The sequence below is a fragment of the Rhipicephalus microplus genome, chromosome 3 (assembly GCF_043290135.1).
Source record: "Rhipicephalus microplus isolate Deutch F79 chromosome 3, USDA_Rmic, whole genome shotgun sequence".
Lineage (NCBI taxonomy): Eukaryota > Metazoa > Arthropoda > Arachnida > Ixodida > Ixodidae > Rhipicephalus > Rhipicephalus microplus.
Window position 1 is genome coordinate 17,237,651 of NC_134702.1, and position 23,028 is coordinate 17,260,678.

The 23,028-nt window shown below is 45.5% G+C and overlaps 1 protein-coding gene across 1 annotated transcript in view; it reads right to left on the minus strand.

Moving 5' to 3' along the window:
* Positions 1 to 22,460, minus strand: part of LOC119181401 (uncharacterized) — a 146,666-nt gene extending 124,206 nt beyond the window's left edge. Inside the window, exon 1 of the mRNA XM_037432631.2 lies at positions 22,444 to 22,460. The gene's annotated coding sequence lies outside the window, so the exon portion shown is untranslated. The remainder of the gene's footprint in view (positions 1 to 22,443) is intronic.
* Between the last annotated feature and the right edge of the window lie 568 nt (positions 22,461 to 23,028).

Consider the following 23,028-nt stretch of genomic DNA (forward strand, 5'->3'; position numbering starts at 1 on the left):
CTATTACTGCATACATCCCGGACGCTCAACCCACGGTTTAAGGAGCTTTGCCCCTAAAAGTGGTTAATGATTTAGAGTACTTGGTACTCTACTATGGGAAAGCATGAAGCCGTCCCCTGGGACTCGCACTTGGTGAGGCTCGCAGACTGTTTAGATAAATCTGTTCTCGCGAACAGTGAACATCAATTACAATCCAACAGAACAACGTGACGGAACACAACATCCACAGACCCACCAAAAATTTTTACAAAAATATCTGTTGACGTATGTACATTACATGGTAAAGGAAGAACACACATACGAAACGTGTGTTTAGAAAAAGTTTTTAACGATTTAGAGTACAAGGTGATCTACTATGGGAGAGCAGAAAGCCGTCCCAGAATTTTAGAGACGACAGCTGTGTGTTAAGAAAAAGTGGTTTACGATTTAGAGTACTTGGTTCTCTACTATGGGAGAGCATAAAACCGTCCCGTGGCAGGTACGACCTTTGTTCGCATGGTGCTACCCTTGACGAAGAGAGACTACTGATTAATGCCACACGACGCAACGCACACCTTTGGTATCCACAAATATTGAACAACTTTACTGATGTGTGATGGGAACAATGGCCAATTTCATGAAAACTTTACGTCTAAATATTGTCGTATTTAATTTTAATCCAGGTATTGCAAAAAGCTTCTTGCCCCAGCGTGCAAATTTTATCTGAGAGACTGCAACGCTTCAAACGGAAAAGATCTACCTCGGCTACCATCTCGTAAATTTCAGCAAGCCATGCACTGACAACACTACAGAAAACTATAGTGTTGGTGAGGGTGGCGATTTGGGCTTGTTGGTAGCGTTGTCTTGAATGTGCCTTCTCTTGCCCGCGTCCTTTGTCTGCGCTACTATATATTATCATGGTGTTGAGGAATAATGTTTCTGTTAAAAAGAAAAATAACAACATATCCGCGAAGTGAATGATGATCAGTGGGGCGAAGCATCCATCCATTCGCCCATCTATCCATCCGTCCGTCCGTCCGTGCGTCTGTCTGTCTGTCTGTCTGTCTATCTGTCTATCTGTCTATCTATCTATCTGTCTGTCTGTCTGTCTGTCTGTCTGTATGTATGTATGTATGTATGTATGTATGTATGTATGTATGTATGTATGTATGTATGTATGTATGTGTGTATGTATGTATGTATGTATGTATGTATGTATGTATGTATGTATGTATGTATGTATCTCCGTTCGTCCATATGTCTGTCTGTATGTCCATCCGTCCATCTGTCTGCCCATGCACCTGTCCGTCTGTCTGAATGTCTGTAAGAGCATCTATCTAGTGAACACTCCAAGTACCACCATCCCACATCTTTCCATGATATATTAATCACATACAAGTACCGCCATCCAGTGGACATTACAAGGACTAAAACGAGAGGTGGCTACTACAGGAGACTCACGACTATATCATATTCTAGCTCACTATACGCCCGACCCACGCCTGAAAGAACTTCGCCCCCACAACCGCATTCAGCGCCTAATGTAGTGTTAGTTCTGCTCTAATACATCGCTAATAGTGTAATGCAGCGCCAATGTAGTTCTTGTGTAGGGTCTGGCGTAGTTATGAATTGTGCACTTAATGCAACACTATACCGTGATACCTGAGGAAATGCGTAGCTCAGGCAACCCAGCGATTGCCTTCGCAATCACGTGCTTGCCCCCGCCTCTGCAATCGCCCGCTCGCCGAGGTGATGGCATCGTCTATTGTTCGACGCAAGTATCATCTCGACGTTTCAGAAGCGTTTCTAGCAATATCAGGCAATTTATTGCGACTAATATTTGCTTATTTTTGTACTTCGTATAGTTTTAAACCATGTAAGTTTATTTCGCACATTCGTACTCCTATTTTAAACCTGTATTGATCACTGCGTGACCATAAGATCCACCAGGGCCTCTAAAGTGACACAAATGTTTCTTAACAAAACATTCATTTATTATTCCAATTTGGCGGCGCTATGACTAGAGTGTGTAATATATACTTGCACACATGCGAACGCATAAAAAAAGACGCATAAAAAATGGCAGCATATCCACGGAGTGAATGATAGACAGTGGAGCGAAGCATTCGTCCGTCCATTCGTTCTTGCTTCCATCCGTCCATGCGTCCGTTTGTGTGACCGTTCATGAGTCCATCCACCCGTCCGTGCGTGCGTATGTTCGTGCGTCCGTCCCTGCGTTTGTCCATACATCCACCCCTGCGTCCATTCATGCGTCCATCCATGCATCTGTCTGTGTGTCCGTTCGTCCATCTATTCAGTACCACCATCTCGCATCTTTTTATCATATATTCCTTATATAGAAGCAACGCCATCCAGTGGACATTCCAAGGACCAAACGGGAAGTGGCACACGCACACTTTCTTACGGCTTGCGCTTCGGGTCTATTTCCCACCTTTAACCACCTCGAGTTCATGGTATATACTAGTTCACTGTATCGATGGCACTGCGGCCCAACGCTCGCTAAACCTTTCTAAAACCAAGGACGTTACGGCCAGCGAGTATAACGTAGCAACCTTTTCCTGTCAGATATTGCTCAATGTACATGCCAATGGCTGCTATTGGGAAATGAGAGACACGAGAATTCGGCTTTTACTTTCTTACGGCTTGCGCTTCGTATCTACTTCCCACGTTTAACCACCTCGTGTTCATTCATGGTAAATACTAGTTCATTGTATTCATGGCACTGCGGCTCAATGCTCGCTAAACCTTTCTAAAACTAAGGAGGTTACACCTAGCGAGTATAACGTAGCAGCCCTTTCTTGTCAGATAGTGCTCAATGTACATGCCAGTGGTTGCTAATGGGGAATGAGAGACAGGAGCATTCGGCTTTTAGTTAACGCGCACACTGCGATTTTTTTTATTGTTCAACAACGCACAGAAGAGTGCTACCCACCGGTACCACCTTGGAGGTCAAAATGTAACACTTGTTACACACTACTACTATTACGAGGGACGAATGGGTGCCGCTATAAGAAGCTTCGCCCCTAAATGTTGAAACCCATCCACCCCCTGAAAAGGATTGCAGAAGTCACCCCTGTGATTACAATAAGTAAAGTAAACAAACATGGCCTTTTCGTTTCTTTCCATTATCAGGGAGTAAATATGACGAGACACTTTCGAACGCTAGGGCTGCCAGGTATAAACGCATTGATGAGCTGGGGCATGTGTTTGAAACATCGAGACATTCCTTTAAAGATGTCAAGACCTGATGTGTGGCTGGACGTAGGAAAAGACAGATATAGAAAGCAAGGAAAGAAAATGTAAGGAGGTTAACCAGATGAGCGTGTAATATGCTACCCACTACATTTCGGGAAAGGGAATGGATGGCACGCAGAGTCCAGGATAACACATTATACGGTGGCTTATCCGTCGCTCCCAAACGACTCAACTGCATAACGCACCGGTCACTTCAGTGCACTATAGACACTCTCTACCCACTACTCGGCTATAAACCTCCTAACAAAAGAGCGAGTGACATGCAGTGAATAGAAAAAAAACGAGCCCACCACTCGGCTATAAACCCCATAACAAAGTGCGTGTCTGCACACGCCACAGCGAGTGACATGCAGTGAATAAGAAAAAAAAACGTCAGATGAAGATGACCCACCTAAAAAAAAGCGGTGGACTTCCCAATTCCGGTCGCATTATTCTTTGTCATGTTTTTCATTATGGCATTTATAATGCTGCACGTACGTTTGTTATTTGAAGGCACCGAAGTGGACACACGAAAGCGCATCCGTAGAGGAAACGCTGCCGACGTCACAGCAGAAGCGGAAGAGCTTTTGCGAATGGCGGTGCCTCGCCATATAGCGGGTCCGCAACGCCATACAGAGACAAAAGACATTCTTTCAGGACGCAGCGCAGGCCATGGGACCGACGGGTCGCTCGCTTCGGCCTCCGTCGGGTTGCCAGGTGCATTGAGGCCGACGACGGTCAGCTCGGATAACGCACACTGCGAACCGCACTGTTGTGCATCATACGCGAGAGCTTTGTGAGCTGTATGGTGATGTCTGGCAGCAGCGGCTCGGCCACGCGGAGATGCCGCAATATGGGCCCCACTCGCGTGAGCTGGCGATAAAGTTGAAACACGGCGTTCGCTTGTGTACAGGTGGTGGTGGGTTATGTTGCATGGAGGAACTGGCCGGTAGTATGTTCTGAACCTCTCTTTCCAACTGTAATATGTCGCCACGAAGCGGTTATCTGTCTAATCGGAAAGAACACAGCGATTGTCTGTACGCTCACTTCGGCTCAACCAACCATGATGTCTAGTTAGGTGACGTTACGGAGCTGGGCGTTGTGAATGTAACCGAAGATGTTTTTTTTTTTCTTCCTGCATAAGCACTCAACCCTGGTCTATTTTTGCCCTCTGTGTCCGGGAACTGTGTTTAATCACGTGAAACCACCCTTACTAACAAGTTCGAGTTGTGAGTCTTTCATCACGTGTGATACCAGGATAAAGAGCAGAACGCTTTAGCGAGACTAGTAAGTCATGCCACGGAGACGACCACAAGGGTCATTTTATTGTTACCTTAGAAATTACACACACTCAAAAAAATGGATAAGAGCTTAAATATGTTACAAGTTTGAACGTATGCGAAGATTAGAAAGATATACTGAGAGCTAGATGGGTGAACGGATATGCAACTGTAGCAAGTGATAGCGTATACAACAAAACTCAAGTATCGAATACCTAACTGAACGAGTACACAGACTCACACGTGTGGACTCGACAACGAACAGGCCCAAGTGTATACCCACGATAATGATAATGATACAGGCCAAGATTAGGATGCTTAAGCTAATGCACAATGATAATGATGATTTACAGATCAGGATGACGTGTATAGCAAAACGAAAGATATACGAGAATACTATGACGTTAGAGTGATAGACAGAAGAGCAATTGGTTAGCCAAAACAATACCTAGAAATATGCGAGGGGCATGGATAAGTGACGTTGAGAGGGGCTGGGGGAAAACACACGAATCAATCAGTAAGTGCTTGGAGAAGAACAGCATAGCTGATAGAAGAGGAAGGTTAAGTTAGAATCAGCCTTGTAGCCTAAACCACAGTGCATCGCATACTGACTATAGTGGCGAACGCAGTGTATACATGAACCAGGTTGGTGGACAAAGACACGGGTACCAGAGGAAAAAGAGAACGGATGACGGAAGCAAAGTGCATTTGAAGGGGTGTTACCTGCCGCGTCTATTGTGGCAGTGGCAAGCAAACAATAGCGCTGGTTCGAAGAAGTACTAAGACATGTCAGGTAAAAAAAAAAGAAGAAAGAATGCGGATGACCAGCTTCAGAAACGAGCAGCACAGAGCGTAAGAAGATGACGAAAACGACAAAGATGCCTGGTCCGGTAGTCCACACGCTGTTCGGTTCGGCATATCGTAACTGCGGGATATCAAAACCGGGAAACACGGAGAGGCGAGGCCGTCGAAGCGGCGCGGTATGCGGAGAGCGCTCAGTCGAGAATAGAAGCGAGCGATGCGAAGAACTCAACAAGCATCGCTCTTATAAAAGCAGTTTGTCGATTGTCGGCCACACAGAACTTACCCAATCCCGGTTACCACACACCCCATGTACCCACCTAGACATATGCGAGACAGATAAATGCAAGAACTGTGGTTCGAAACCCACTTTGGAACACAAGCTAAGAACGCTGAAGGATAGCGAACAGCGTTTGGGACTTATGCCTCTAAAGCGATCGCCTATATCCGCCCCTGAGGAACTCGTTCCGGTCCCTTGCGACTATTCGGCCATCCTAAACCATTACAGAGGACTTAGGAAAGCTTATTCGCTACCACACCGAACACTAAATAAAGAGGAATCGGTCAGCTGGAGGCAAATTCAAACCAGCACGTTTCCAAATTTGCACATCCTGAGTAAAATGCACCCCTCGGCATACTCTCCTCTCGGCCCATGGTGTTCAGCTAAAGCCACTCTGTACCACGTCACGTGGGAGTGTCAGGCCATTACAGCCTTACAACCAGTACAAAATCCAACAGCGGAGCGATGGGAGGAGCTGCTGGCCAGCGAGAACCTGGAAGATCAATTGAGTCTGATCAACCGGGCCCGCAGAGCGGCTGCTGCAAGCGGAGCCCCGGACTAAGGGCCCCCCCACCGCAAGCCAAGCATGTCCGACTACTCGGAGCTTCTCCGCAGAAAATTTCATGTAATTAAATAAATAAATATGTTTCCACCACCTGTACGCGCGCGCCGGTTGACTGCGTTGCGCAAATGTGACCTTGAAGATCAGCTCCTGGTTGTCCAGGAGGCTGAGAAAGTGGCCAGGGCTCAAAAAGGTTCTGACCGTCACCTATATGGTACTCTCTGCTGTTACCATAAATTTGCACAATTGCAGGACCTTTAAAAAATTCAACCACCTCCGCTTCACGGAAACTCGTGAAAGAGCAAAACGGGTGGCGTTCCCTTATAACAAATCTTTATGTTTCGCAAGTCCTTGAGATAGGTTGTAACACTACTATTTATTAAGCACTCCTTGTTCATCTTTAAGGTGTTACTGTAGGTCTATTTTATCTTGGTCCCACCACTCTTATACAAAGGTTTACAAGGAAGCATTCTCTTGAAATGCTCCGATATATTGCATCACTGCTATGAGCTGTGTGCAATGGTGCTTACTCATGTTCTGTGGTACGCACGCTTTTGTGATGGTGGTATTTTTCTGACTGGGCGCACAGGCTTTTCTGGCGCTTACTTGTATATTGGGCTACAGCTGCTGCCTTATTCAGTTTATGTGGACCCAATGTCTTTGGCGCATACCACTTATAGGATGCTCACAAAGCTTACCACGCCAATCCTGGACATGAAAGATTCGACCAAGTTCAGCTTCGTTGTTAAAAAGTTATATGCTATACGATTGAGGTGATATCGTATGTATCAAATCTGATATGCGCAAAATGAGAAATATGGACACAATAAGATGGACATGGGCAGGCATGATACATGTAGTCGTAATCGTTAAGTTCAGGAACACCGGTATCGCTTCCTTGTTCGCGGAGTTCGACCTGTTCGAGTGTAAAATGTATACGTTATGTCCGAAAATCATACTATGGAAGAAGGATCCATGGTATGTTACTTAACCTCAGAATGAATGCAAGCTTCCCCACGTTCACTGTCCCACGAAGAGGGAATTCGCACAGCCATTCTAGCCAATAAAATTCGCTCATATTTGTGACGACAAGCCCTTTTCGCGAGTTAGGTATTATTGGCGTTTTTTAAATAGCGAGGCTGTTTAAGCTAGTCGTACTTTGTGTGAGCGGCCTGTCAGGAAACTATCATCATCGTAAACACGTATGTGCCACAGAAACCGGGTAAATGCCACTATACTGACCACTGGTGCGCTGAAAATGAAGAAAGCGACAGTTAGCCCAACTACAAATGGCTGCGATGCGACGGCGGTGAGTCGAAGACACCAGGTACTCACAATGAGAAAACACTAGGGAACGAAAAAATCAGCGGCGGCTGTGAGAATACTTCGGGTCGTTCCACGCGCTTCCCGCACAGCCGCAACGCACGTGCCGGGACGTCTACCGCACGCAAGCGGAGGACAAATAGGCCAATTGGCGACGCTCTTTCACCCTCCGCAGCGTCGCCAATTGGCTCATTTGTCCCCCGCTTGCCCGCGGCAAGGGTCCCGGCATGGCGTTGCGGCTGTGCGGCAAGCGCGTGGAACGGCCCGAAGCGATGAAAGGCCAACGACGAAGTGCCCGTGGCTCTATAAGAGGTGCGAACACTTAGTTTTGGCACAAGTTTCTGCCTCTAGAGTTTGAATGTCTATGTCGTGCCAGTATCTGTCTGTTGATCAACTCAAACCTCTCTTCTGAGAATCAATCTAGCATCCCCTAGCTAAAGCCTAGCAACAACCCAGAACCTGCATCACCTATATACGGCCTAGAAACAACTTAATAGAAACCAGATTAGTCCTCACAATCACCCAAATTCACTGTTTCAAGCATTGTGCGGCTTATTGCTAGCTTCATCTTTTTTTTTACAGTATAATAACGTCACCTTACAGTGTTTTCACTGTATACAACTTGTTCGCACGTGTTTAGAAAAAGCTGTTAACGATTTTGAGTACTTCATACTCTAATAAAGGAGAGGATGAAGCCGTCCCGTGGGCCTCACACTTGATGAGGCCGTGTTGACAAAAATTACGGCGTGAACGAGGTCACGTCAGCTATTGCTGTTACAACGGCACTTACGCAGTGCACCATCGTTTCGGCGTACCTCCAATGTACCACGCGTTGCTGATGTGTTTCGAAAAAGTGTTTACCGATTTAGAGTACTCGGTAGTCTACTATGGGAGAGCGTAAAGCCGTCTCGTGAGGAGCAGAAATCAATGGCCGTAGCGAGCAGTGAAAGAACAGCATTTCAACTGTGCAGTGAGGATTGTGGATTAATTGCTTTATATAGAGGCTGTTAACATACAAATACACGTTCATGTCACTGGTTTTTAAGATAAAAAAATAAATTTTTGTCAGAAATCTTTCATCGCTCTTACCCGAACGTCGCATTTAGGGTAGGAACGTCGAACCTTTAGTTTTAAGTATGTGTTGTAGGTACAATAACGCGGGAAAAATAATTCGGATTTGAAAGAAAACCGGCATTCACGACTCTGTTACATAGGTTATTGACCAAGGGGACGTGCTATTGTGGGCGGAGCCGGAATTTATTCTTAACGTTGCATGACATTATTCCGAATGCGCTCAGTCCACTATGCCTCAAACATTATTTTGATGGCCTCACCTAACCACGTACTGGAAATAGCTTTCTTGCGGGAGAAATGAAACGAACCCTTTCAACGAATGGTTGCATTGGAACAGCCGCATGCTTGGAACAGCCCATACTAGTCGACTGGGGAAAATATGCACTATAAAAATTTGCGTCGAGTAACACCGTACGTATTTCTTTTACGGGCGAAGCTCCTTGACGCGGCACCCGTTCATCCCCCGTCGTAGTCGTAGTGCGTAACCAGTCTTACGCTTTCACCTGCAAGGTGGTGCCTGTGGGAGATTTCTCCTGTGCGTTGTTGAACAATAAAAAATTCGCAGCGTGCGCGTTCATTAAAAGCCGAATTCTCCTGTCTCTCATTCCCCATTAGCACCCATTGGCATGTACATTGAGCACTATCTGACAAGAAAGGGTTACTAGGTTATACTCGCTAGGCGTAACCTCCTTGGTTTTAGAAATATTAAGCGAGCGTTGGGCCGCAGTGCCATAAATACAGTGAACTAGTATATACCATGGACTCGAGGTGGTTAAAGGTGGGAAGTAGACAAGAAGCGCAAGCCGTAAGAAAGTGTTCGTGTGCCCCCTCTCGTTTAGCCCTTGGAATGTCCGCTGGATGGCGGTGCTTCTATATGCGGAATATATGATGAAAAGGTGCGAGATGATGGTACTTGGAGTGTTGACCAGATGGACGAACGGACACACAGACAGATGCGTGGACGGATGCACGGTCGGCTGCACGGAAGGATGGACGCATGGACGGACGCAGGGGCAGATGCATGGACGAACTCAGGGACGGACGCACGGACGGTCACACAGACGGATGCATGGACGGACGGAAGCAAGAACGAATGGACGGACGGATGCTTCGCCCCACTCTCCATCATTCACTCCGTGGATATGCTGCCATTTTTTTTTCTTTCTTTCTAAATCTTGCTGCGTGATGGTTGGAACGCCCTGAATATATAACGCAAGGAAAATAACGCGTGCTGGCACGTCTTATCAGGCCCGTAGTTAAAAGGGTTGTCTTAGCCCACCCACCGCCCTCTATTCGATGTTATTCGGATGGATAACGGTGTCTTACTCGGGCAAAAAATCATCAAAATAGGTATTCTTCAGGGCCTTCAACAAGTGGGCCAACACCGCAAAAGATTCCTGGCCACGGGCCTGCGTCTTATATATTAGTATGTGCAGTATACCCAAGGAGGTTACAATAAAGTATTACCTCGTTGAGTATATTATACGTCCACGACCATCCCTCACGATTTCGACTGTCTTTGCCATTACTTCCCATTCTGGGCCGTTAGAAAAGAATGTGCACCCGAGTATGAAGTTCACAAGTTTGGTTCCATATTTTTTCACAATATATGTACACAACCTCAGCTTTTTGTTTTCATCTTGTTTTCTTCTCTTTGTTAGCGTTCGTTGCTACAGTTATTGTCCTTGCTCGTAACAATCTTGGCAACGCAACGTCGCCGCCGTTACCGAGAGGTCACGTGCTTTATTTTATTTGTGTTTTTTTTTCTTCATTCGCTATTTCTTCCGGTATGCAGACTCGACGGGTGCTTTTGAAGCCTGATGACCACCTCGTGGCTCGGTCGACCGTGAAATGGAAGAAAACTACGCTGCCAGTTCTCGAGTAGAAAATTGTTGCCAAAAGAAAAAAAAAATAATGAAGAATGTGAGACGATTATTTCTTGACGATAGAAGTGGGTACTGCTCACCGTCACCGTAGGCTAATGGCCTCGCAGATATTCGATACCTTTTATGTTTTGTTTCTTCTTCATTTGCCACTGTCATTATATGCAGCCTAGATCCGTGTATAGAAAGAAGGTTCCAGGGTGCTCTTGGAATTCCACCTGTCCGGCCTCTCCACTGTCTTGTGCGAGGTCAGCCAAGGGCGACTGAAATGTTCGTATTCAAAGTTTTTGCACTACCTTCGTAAACATCATAGTAGGGCAATGAAGTTAAATGTATGTTCTTATTTGCACTTTGTTTTTTAGTATATAGTAGCAATAGCAGTACTAATAATATTGCAGTAGCATTGCTGCTACTGCTACTGCTATCATACAGACAGCATGAGCCGGGGTAACACTCGCCGCGTTGGTTTATTGTGGTTATGTGCTGTTATAATGGTTACGGACTACTCACCCTAAGGTCTCGTCATCAAACCCCGCCCGTGGAAAGCGTGCTTTCGATGAAGGCGAAAACGCTGGAGGCCCAGGAGCTGAGATCTAAGCGCACGTTAAAGAACCGCCGATGGTCAAAATTTCCGAAACCCTACCCTATGAAGTGCCTCATAATGAAATAGTGATATTGGGACGTAAAACCCCAACAGTATTATTGAGAGCAACAGTATTACTGAGAAACCCCAACAGTATTATTGAGAGATAGATAGATAGATAGATAGATAGATAGATAGATAGATAGATAGATAGATAGATAGATAGATAGATAGATAGATAGATAGATAGATAGATAGATAGATAGATAGATAGATAGATAGATAGATAGATAGATAGATAGATAGATAGATAGATAGATAGATAGATAGATAGATAGATAGATAGATAGATAGATAGATAGATAGATAGATAGATAGATAGATAGATAGATAGATAGATAGATAGATAGATAGATAGATAGATAGATAGATAGATAGATAGATAGATAGATAGATAGATAGATAGATAGATAGATAGATAGATAGATAGATAGATAGATAGATAGATAGATAGATAGATAGATAGATAGATAGATAGATAGATAGATAGATAGATAGATAGATAGATAGATAGATAGATAGATAGATAGATAGATAGATAGATAGATAGATAGATAGATAGATAGATAGATAGATAGATAGATAGATAGATAGATAGATAGGCAGGCAGGCAGGCAGGCAGGCAGGCAGGCAGGCAGGCAGGCTCGCACGGAGGACGTGAAGAACCAGAATTGAATCACTATAACACCAGGATGCCAGAAACACCGGCGTATATATGCTTAGATTTATAGGTGCACATTAGAGAACACCAGGTGGCGGGAATTATTACTGAATCCTCACAGTCATATCATGGTTTTGGCACGTGAAGCCCCAGCAATTACTATGGTTATCCTTTATGTATATATAGCTGAAAAAGAGTGCACCGAAGAGAGAGGAGGGCGAGGAGAAGGAGAATGCACAGCTACTATTATGGGCGGACTCATGGAACATAGAAAGGAAGAAAATCACAGCTTATCCACGGAGTGCATGATGAACAGTGGGGCGAAGCGTCCGTCAGTCCATCCGCGCTTCCGTCCATCCGTCCGTCCATGCGTCCGTCTGTGCGACTGTCTATGCGTCCATCCGGGCATCCGTCCATGCGTCCGTCCATGCATCCATCCGTGCGTCCATCCGTGCGTCCATCCATGTGCCCGTGACTGCGTACGTCCATACGTCCATCGCTGCGTCCACCCGTCCGTCCGTGTGTCCGCCCGTGGATCTGTCTGTCTGTCCGTCCGTCCGTTCATCTACTGAACACTCCAAGTACCACCGTCTCGCAAACTTTTTCTCATATATCATCAAATACAAAGCACCGCCATCCAGCGGACATTCCAAGGAGTAAACGAGAGGTGGCACAGCCGGACTAGAGGAGTGGCACGCGCGCACTCTCTTACGGCCTGCGCTTCGTGTCTAATGCCCACCTTCGACCGCCGCTAGTTCATGGCACTGCGGCCCAGCCATCGCTAAACCTTGCTAAAAGCAAGAAGGTTACGCCCAGCGAGTTTAACGTGGCAACCATTCCTAGTCAGATAGTGCTCAAAGTGCGTCCTTCTGATACTAGTTTTTTTTTTTTTGGCAAGCATCAAATTCAAGGCAAATAATATTGGAGATTAAGTCAGCGATACTCGTATCTGTAGGTTATTTCATCAGAAAGAGCTATCCTTTTGTTTATGATTAACATGCGCGGGTTTCCTCCTCAATTCAAAAGGGTGCGGGCGTGCCGCTCTTCTAGTCAATCAATCAATCAATCAATCAATCAATCAATTTATTTCCTTTAGATAAGGTGGAGTACAGGACTAAAAGCTCAAGTGCTTGACGAGTCCAGCCGTGGAGGTGGCTACCTACTACTATACTACTACTACTACTACTACTACTACGACGACGACGACGGCTACTACTACTTCATACATCGCGGACGCACGACCCACGGCTTAGGGAGCTTCGCCCCCAAAATAACGATTCGAAAGGAGGGAGCGTTCCATCGCATTGTGATGAGAATCGGAGACGACGAGAAAGAAAGACAGATAAACGCGTTGGGAGCACGTATTATTTACGGCCCCTGTTCTGCGTGGGTCAGCTGCTTGAGGTGCACTGTGTGAGCTAAAAAAAAATAATAAGGTGCACCGAGGAGAAGGCGGCTCGTGGCCTGACCGACCTCGGCGCGCGTTTCGGCGCGCTTTTGCAAGAGGCGGAAGCCGTAGCACCGCTTCGAGGGTGGCGGGGACGGAAGCCGTTTCGGCAGGTCCGTCCACAACCGATCCGTTATGCCGCACCGTGCTTCTTTTCTTTCTTTCTTTCTTTCTTTCTTTCTTTCTTTCTTTCTTTCTTTCTTTCTTTCTTTCTTTCTTTCCTTCTTTCTTTCTTTCTTTCTTTCTTCCTCTCTTTCTTTCTCTTATATTTCTTTTCTTTCTTTCCGGCTTTTTTTTTTTTTTTCAGTCTGCGCTCCTCTGTCTGCCCTCGACGAACCGACTCTACACGCCTTGCTTCGAATGCGTTGTCACAATATTTGCAGTAGCAGCGCAAGGTTATTAGTATGAAAGTAGATGCGCTTTCACATAACAACTGTTTATTCAGCCGACGTTTCGACGGGAGATGTGTCTTTTTCAAGGCATATATTTCATGCCTTGAAAAAGACGGGACTACCGTCGAAACGTTGGCTGAATAAACAGTTGCCATGTGAAAGCGCATCTACTTTCATACTTATATATGATGAAAAAAGTGCTGATGCAAAGGAAAATATATGATAAAGAAGACGTTCGGATAATGGGGGTGAGCCACGCAGGTTTTGTCGACAAGACAAGACAAGGTTTTGTCGTGGAGGAGGAGGAGGAAGAAAAGTTTGGCTACATGCAGGAGCGACGCTCGGAGTTTCTAGTAGACAGTGAGATGTCTTACTTGGAACGTTTCGTTACATTTGGTGGCAGCGGTGATATATATATATATATATATATATATATATATATATATATATATATATATATATATATATATATATATATATATATAAGGGAAAGAAGTGTATATATATATATATATATATATATATATATATATATATATATATATATATATATATATATAAGGGAAAGAAGTGTATACCTAAGGGCTCGTCATGTTTTAACACAATATTAATGAGATCTAACAGACAGTAATGCCAAGGAATGTACAGGGGAAGTTATTAGAACCAACGGAATGTAAATAAGAAGAAAGAAAAGTGGATGAAGAAATTACCAGCCATGAGCAGGAATCGAACCTACGACCTTCGAATAACGCGTTCGATGCTCTGATATATATATATATATATATATATATATATATATATATATATATATATATATATATATATATATATATATATATATATATATTGCAATCACATATTCGTGAGACAGTGCGTCCTATTTTGAAAAAACAAAAACCATGGCACAGCAGAAACTGAAAGAAATGTCCGCAGGTCATGACGACATTCTGTCGTAACACCACCTTTCTATCTCTCTCTTGCTCGCTGTCTTCCTTTATTCTTCCTATAACCTTCCGTCAGCCCGTATTATCGAGCGCTGCATATCCTGCCCACGTTTTGTGTGAATGTGATTATGAATAAACACATTTCCATGAATAGCCAGTTATTTTCCTTGTTTCATGCGTTTGTATTACGGGAATGCCAAAGCAGTAAAAAATGTGTATGGCGGGTCCAGTCTTGAATATCGCATACCAACACTTCACAGCTTCTTCACAACTATAGTAGTAACTTCTACGCCCTGTTCGTTTTTTATCGTCTTTATCGTCTTGACCATGACAAATCTACTTCAGTGGTTTTGAAAACTTCTCAAGCGTTATTCGAAGTTTCATGCTTGACTTCGCATTTCATGTGGGATTGATTGATTGAATGATTGATTGTTTGATTGATTTACTTTGTGAGCGAGCAAATTAGCAAGCGTTGGAATAACGAACGAGCTATTGTGCAAATTATCGCGCAAGTGTTTGCTCGCGCTTGCCTGGTTCATGCGAGCGTGTTAGGCCTAAAACACGGGATTGTGCGAGTTTGTGCATGCAGGCATTCCTACAAATCTATAGATTACCCGTACAGAATGAATACACTGTCCAGCTTTACTAGGGAAGCTTGTAAGGGCAGTTCAGGCGTATACCTTATGTCTCTAAAGCGAACCCCGCTCTTGACCTGGTTACATGTAAGACACCCTCGTATCCGTGTCGTATCATGTGCCCGCCATTTTTCTTTATGCACATTAGAAGCCAAAGGAAGAAACTGTGAAAGCACTCATCAGCGCTGGCCCTGCGGAGAGCGAACGCATCCCCGTCACCGCAAGCAAGACGGTCGTGAAAACACGACACGACCTCCTGCGTGACTTTCCCGTACAGCGCGGCCCAGATTTCCGCACGTTAAGCACCGGGCCATAGCGGCTTGCAGGCGCATGCTTCAGCAGCCACTGGGACGCGGGTAGCACGGATACGTCGCCGTCCCGGTGTTTATATATCTAGTGCACCACTTTAATGCGACCCGTGCAAACACGACGCGCGCATATGGTGCACACACGTGCAAGCACACTGTGTATATTACGCGTGCAAGTGAAAAGAACGCGTGCGTAAGTCAGCGCGCGTTCACCTGTGGCACCCGTGAAGGCGACGTAACGTGTAATGCGACTGCGATGCTGGCGATGTATAAGGTGGCCTAAGTGGAGCGAATTCTCAGAAACACCGAGAATCAAGGACAGACCGTTTCTCTTTCGAATTTTTTTTTTAACATCGCGCTTTTCAGAGAGAAACCATTCGGCAGTGGGGGCGAGTCACGGAGCTGGAAATGAAATTTACGGTTCGCTGTGACGAGCAGGTCGCAATGCATGAATATGCTGGCCGTTTAAAGGCTAACCTAAATTAGTGACATATAAACGGTGTTTTACGTATAAAACTGTACGTGGGCGTACACTGGCACGGAAGGCACCTCTATACAAGCCAACCGGATTCATACGGCGTCGCGAGTCACTTCGTCACACGACGTTACCTTAACGTCACGTGACAGAGTCACGTGATGTGCCACAGAGATTGAGTAAATCCTTCTACTGACCAGTGCTCGATTAAAAATGAGAGAATGAAACAGTCCGCCCAACTGCGAATCGACGAAGATGCGGTGATCCGAAAACCGCTAGGCGATGAAAAGCCTGCGCAAGTTAACGAAGACGTGCCCGTAGATCTGTGAAATGTGCGAACATTTGGTTTCCGCTAGCGGTTCTGTCTCTGGAAGATGGACATTCGTGTTGTGTCTGCTGCTGCCTGCGGGTTACCGCGAACCTCACTACGCTGAGAATCGGCGTAAAAACAACCTATCATCACCTAGCCTATAGGAACGAGAAGCAACCTCGACACAACCTGCCTGAACTAACTAAGGTAATGAACCAACCTAGAAGAAACCAGACTACTCTTCAGAGTCACTGTGTTCACTGTTTCAACTCATGCGCAGCTTAGTGAGAACTCCACCACTCCTTTTTCCTCTCCTAGTCTTTTAAAGCTGCCTCGAGGTATGCGCCGACCACGTGAAGCTGTTACGATAGGACGACTTCGTGTTTTAAGGAACGTAGAAAACCTCTAAACGCTAGGATTGAGAGGCACGGAACTGCTCATTAGAGTGCCCTAAATGCAGTACTTTCTCGGACGAGCCAGTTTTAGTTTTGGTACCGAGTGCCCCAGAAACGCCTTTCAACCTTCACGCGGGCTTATTCCTTTAGGTGCGTGTGAAATTCAGCGCGAATCACAGCTTCCCAAAACTCAGAAAATACAGTTCGTGGGTTTCTTTAACCAGGAAGCGCAGCACTGCGAGCACCGAAGATTGCTTTGGAATGATCGAGCACCCATGGATTATTCGACAAAAGTAGGCAGATACGCGCGCTTTCGTACTGCATTCCCGTATCTTAACCTTGTGAGCAAACTCGGCAGAATCTTGAGGAGCCTGGCTTCCGCAGTGGCGAATCCAGAGAGGGGCGGTACAGGTAATTCCTTCTCCCCCCAGAACACGCCTGCCCTCACACCCTCCAGTGCTATTCGTCCATCTCCTATCAACGATTAGGAATGGTGAGACAAATGAACAGTATTTATGATGTGATGAGGTTCTGCGATGATAGTGACTACTAAAGACAAGGTAACTACTAAAGACAAGATAGTGAGAACGACCCCCCCCCCCCACCCCCAAACTCCCCTCACCGGTTTCGTTTCAAACGACTCCCCTTGCCCTAAATCGAGTGGCTGGATCCGCGATCATCCCGTGCCGATCGATCTCTACGGGTGGTTCTACACCAACTCCGATTCGCATGCATTCATTTTTCGTTCGAGGTCTGACCCGGACCACACTCAGGCCTTCCGTGATTAACCAATGTTTCTTCAAGCCGATTTAGCGCATCGAATCTCAACTTTCCCTAAGTACTAAGAGGTCACGGTGGCTCGTCTCGGCTTTGGACGGTCCTTGCCAACGGCTTAATCCCTTGCCCTGATTGTTTTTCTTTTGTTTTTTTTTTCTCTTAATACCTGTGGTCGAACTAAGCCAGTGCGCTCGTTACCAGGTCATACACACCTGCCTGTATAAAACCGTTCAAGCTGGAGTACTATAATGCACAACACCGTTTGTGAGATAAGCGTCAGCGTTCGGGGAGTGTTTACAGTCATCCGTAAACTAGATCGCGTTTTCAATTGAAAACTGAAGCGTGGAGTTCGTTTAAAAATAAAAATGTACTGAGTGTTTGCATGGCAACCATTACACTAGCGCATTGACACTACCACTAACTCCCAGACACAAAAAGTTCACACCTCCTCAAGTTTTCCGAATTTCCTACTTTTAACGACGCAGCATTGATGTGGTAGATAAGTGAACACATGAATTGAGTACCAGGCTCTTAGTGTTGCGATCTGATATGCTGTCCCGTCCTGCGCAGTGGTGTGCGGTTTCGTTACACACTGGTTTCTGTAAAGAGGTTGTGGTAGCAATCATCTTGCGACTATTTATTTGGATTCTGCAGCTAAAAAAGATGAAATTGATGGGACACAAGAGTAAACAAAGAAATAAAATAGGTAGACAAATAAATAAACAGGCAAATTAATGAATAAATAGTTAAGGAAACGGGATACTTAAACAAAACACGGCAATGGAAAATTCGCAGACAAATCCCCACTAGAGTGCTCCTCTCCACTCGTTCTGTTCACATGTACTGATGCTTTGTTTTCTTTTTTTGTGTGTGTGCGTGCGTGTGTGTGTGCGTGTGTGTGTGTGTGTGTGTGTGTGTGTGTGTGTGCTTTCCATCTTTCCACCTCGAAAAGTTATCTCTTCTTCGTTACTTTTCAGGTCTTTCTTTTAGCGCTGTGGTCTGAGTCTTCAGTGGCGTCACCCGCTTGCATGTAGTGAGATGTTACCCTTCCATGACATTGCACACAGCAGCTGACCTTACACCAGTTCCGCCACGCGAGGAAAATATATCAGGGCCGTCATGTATATGGGCGGAAGTGGTGTGCAGGCAGCCTTGAGCCCCCTCTTCCTCCCCGAAATGTTTCGTACGTGGCGCTGTGACGCGTGCACACGGTGTCTCGTTTGGGACCCCGGCAACCTCCAGATCGTCGCGGAATGTGCTACCTTGTGAACTGCGGGACGGCAGCTCCCGTGTGGGCTCCCCGTCGATCGCGGAAGCGACCCGTTGTATACAGAGCAGGAAAGTTGCACCTTGTATGTTGGTTGCATGTGGAGAGCGAGGGCAATGGTGTTTCACCATTGCTGTGATGCCTAACATTGTTTCAGCGTTAGCAGGTTCACTTGGTGCGACGATAACAGAATTACGACCTCTCCTACCTCGTACCGTGTTGATACCATAGTTTGTAAGTAGTAAATGTGAGACAGCAGTATATGATCATGATGACGATGACGACGACGACGATGATGATGATGGCCTAACAGTATATTCGGACTGCGCTTCTTCTTGACCTCCGTACATGACATACACCCAATGGAGGGAATTGGCCGAGTAGAAAGTGAATTCTTCCCATATTTTCTGTATCATATATTTCTTACGTTCACAAGTTTTAAGTGTCTACTACTACTATGAAACATCTAATACGCGAAGAATTTAGCCTGTTGTTGTTGTCGTCGTCGTCGTCGTCGTCATCATCACCGGCCACTTTTGCCCACTCGGACATTCATCATGAAAAAAATCAGATCCTACAACTTCTCAAAAATCAAAGCTTCATTTTCTTGTGTTAAAATTAATTCAACGGCTGCTACGACATTCTCTGAATTATTAAAGATAAACTCTTAGTGATTCACTTAACATTAAAAAACACACACACACACAGCAACATAGCGACGGTACATGCGATCAAAAGGAATGTTCAATAAGGAAAGATATATAGCAGAATAAAAAGACATGTGGTCCCACTTACACAAGCTTGTTTTCCTAGTTTCCTAGCTGCAGATGAGTGATAATCAGACGGAGTAAATGTGAGACAATATAGTCGGCCTGAGACACCTCAACGGTCAAGACACCTTAACTAACAAGTCTAGGAGAATAATTATTACGTTCTCTAGGACATCTGGGCGCCGCCATTTTGGGCTGTTAAGTCAATGTTTTCTAGTTTTTTTATATTGCGACGTCAATTAAAATAAGGCCATGAAACATGATATTTACTAAACCAACCGTTTTCATGCGTATGCGTCTCCCATAACAATGGTCTTTTAGTATAGTTAGAACACAAAGGTTAAAAAGGCCCCCGGCACTGAAACCCATCGTTAAAATAAGTCTATAGAACCTACTGACTTTGTGACCAGTGCTTCGGTGTAAAAAACTGACCCGTTGGCTCGACGCAGCTGAACTATGGACTTCGGTGAGCGTACCGTATTTCCCCTAAATATTTAATATGACTCATCAAATGTTTCGTCAACTTGAACACCTCACGACAGAAAATGAGTCGTCTGAACAGAACGTTGACAGGATCAGGTCTTGTAGGTAAACCAATTTGATCGACATATGAAAATATGAGTCGGATCTCGATCTACAACCGAAAGAGAAACTGGATAATATTATTCAATGATGTGGGGTTTAACGTTCCAAAACCACCATATCATTATGAGAGACGCCGTAGTGGAGGGCTCCGGAATGTTCGACCATCTGGTGTTGACATCGCGCAATATGCAGGCGTCTACCGTTTCGCCTTCCTCGAAATGCGACAGGCACAGCCGGGATCGAACCCGCGACCTTTGACTCAGCAGCCGGGCACCCTAGCCACTGATCCACCCAGGAAGAACCCAACAGAAACTTGGTAGCGCCAGTTGTGGTGGAACAAACGAGAAATCAGGGATGCTGCGGTCTGAATACGAAGTCAAGTATGCGTTCCGGCTCTATCTATAATATGTATTATATTTTCTCGGGGATAATCCACAATGTTTGAAGATTCACTGAAAGAAAGAACAAATAAAAACATCCCCACGTATTATTGCCAAGCTAGCTTCTCTGCATATCTATGAAGTCTTGCCGTGCTGCCCTCTTTATTTACCAAGATCCACGTTTTTTTTTTTTTTTGTTGTTGTTGTTGCTGTTGTTGTTTTTATGCTACAAAACATGTTGCGTGATAGGTTTGTGATACGATCCTACTTTTAACACTCCAGCACCACTTTTTACAACGACCTAATAGGGAAATTCAGGATAGGGTGGGTGCTGACTGGAGTCGCAAATCCAGCGATGACGTAAAAAATAAATTTAGTTTACGAAATGCGTTCCTGCTTCTTTGCAGACGTACTGGTTCATACTTTTGGGATTTGGGGTGCACAACCCCACATACTATTATTGTAGGAATACAGTCAGTCACTCCTAATCACCAGCAGTTATTTCGTCTACTCGCTACATGCCACGCTCATCTCCATTTCTTCTTCTTGATTTGTACCGAGATGTATTGAACACGCGTTTGTTTCCTGGCCAACTATTCCCTATCTTCTTGATATTCAGCGTTACATCTATGACTAATATTCCCATACCTTCCCCACAACGAATACAAATGCACCAAATTCTTCTTCCATAGACAACTTCACACATGATCGGCAACTTATTAAGCTGTAGTATACTTCGTGGTAAGTTTATACTGCGCGTGGCGACGTGTCAAAAGCTGGAAGATAAATTAAAAAGAAATCCGTATATACACTTGAGCTGTATGGAATAATATTGATTTTGTTTTGTGTGTTCCTCAAAATTCTACGTAATCTACATTAAGCACACTTTTCGGCACACATCACTGTGTGAATCAGACCACAACAGGGAATAGAACCCTCTTCACCTCGTGTCGAACCACATGAACGTCGTATCCACTGATCCGCACAAGGTGGCCTACTATACTACTGCGAAATCGCTTTGCGCCTAATAATTTGCCACATTATATCTTGGAGCGCGTTCCCAGGCTGATAAACACACACCATCAAAGAGGCCTTAACAAACGCAGTGCCTTTATTTTGGCATAGTGTTTCTACACAGTTCTAGTTTCGTTCAGTACATAATAGATTGAGCTTCAAGTGAACATAAGGTGTAACGCTTGTAATGAAGTGTAAACCTGCCGTGGTTGAATAGGAGTCTGTGTTGCTGCGTTGCTTAGATTGAGGTCGCAGGTTCAATTTGACGCCACCGCGGCCGAGTTTCTTTGGGCGGGATAGAAAGAGGAGGGCGAAACGCATTAACGCGGTGCACTCAGACTCAGGTACGTGGTAAAGAAACCCAAGCGGTCGGAATTAATTTACGGACCACTGCGGAGTGCCTCATTATTGCATCGTGGTTTTGGGGGCTTGAGGTTCCAGAAACTATTATTATGAACGGGGAGAAGCTCTCAGAGTAGCGGAGAAAAAGTGATTCAATAATTACTGTTGGCTTTTCGCGTCCCAAAACCCCGATATAATTACAAACGCCTACCCGTAGAGGAGGGCTCGGAGAAATTCGACCCCCTGGTGTTCTTTAATGAGCACCGAAGTGCACGGGCCTCTAGCGTACAACCTCCACAGAAATGCGGCTCCCGCAGCCGGGATTCGATCCCTCGCCCTTCGGGCCAGCATTCGATCACGATAAAGGGTGAAACCCCCACGGCGGGTAAAACTATAAGAGACTTACGCCCCGCCGCGGTGGTCTAGTGGCTAAGGTACTCGGCTGCTGACCCGCAGGTCGCGGGTTCGAATCCCGGCTGTGGCGGCTGCATTTCCGATGGAGGCGGAAATGGTGTAAGCCCGTGTGCTCAGATTTGGGTGCACGTTAAAGAACCCCAGGTGGTCTAAATTTCCGGAGCCCTCCACTACGGCGTCTCTCATAATCATATGGTGGTTTTGGGACGTTAAACCCCACATATCAATCAATCAATAAGAGACTTACTTCACGTACGAGGCGAAGGTGGTCCGCTGCAGGAGCCAGAAACGTGCGAAAGCGAGAACAGAGTGTGTCGGTGCGGGTCGGTGTGCAAACGTGAACGCGAAGCCGTAAACACGCGAAGGCTAGAAAGTTTGCTCGCGGGCGAGTTTGTTTTTCTTTCTTTACTTTCGTTTGTTTGTTTGTAGGAAGACATGTGTCGCATTCCCGCCGCTCAACGCGTCCGCTATATTGTGCGCGCGTCGTGCCCAGGCGGCGCACACGCAAGCACGCATGCCAGCACGCACGGTAGCCGGACGCATTCTCTTCTACGACTGCGTCACCCGTTACACAAGTGCGCCACGCGTAACGCCGTGGCAAAACGGACTACTACTGGGTCTGTTGACATGTCTCGAAAGCGGGTCAAACTACGAGAGGGGATAATTAAATTCCGAGGCTTTATACGCGCCAGGCGCACGATAATTATGAAGCACGCCCTGTACAGTGAAGGGCGAGCCTTTTAACTTTATTATATCGCTCTTACAGTAAAGACATAGAAATCAAGCATGGGTAAGTAACAAAGATAAATAAACGCCAGACTTCTTTAATTAA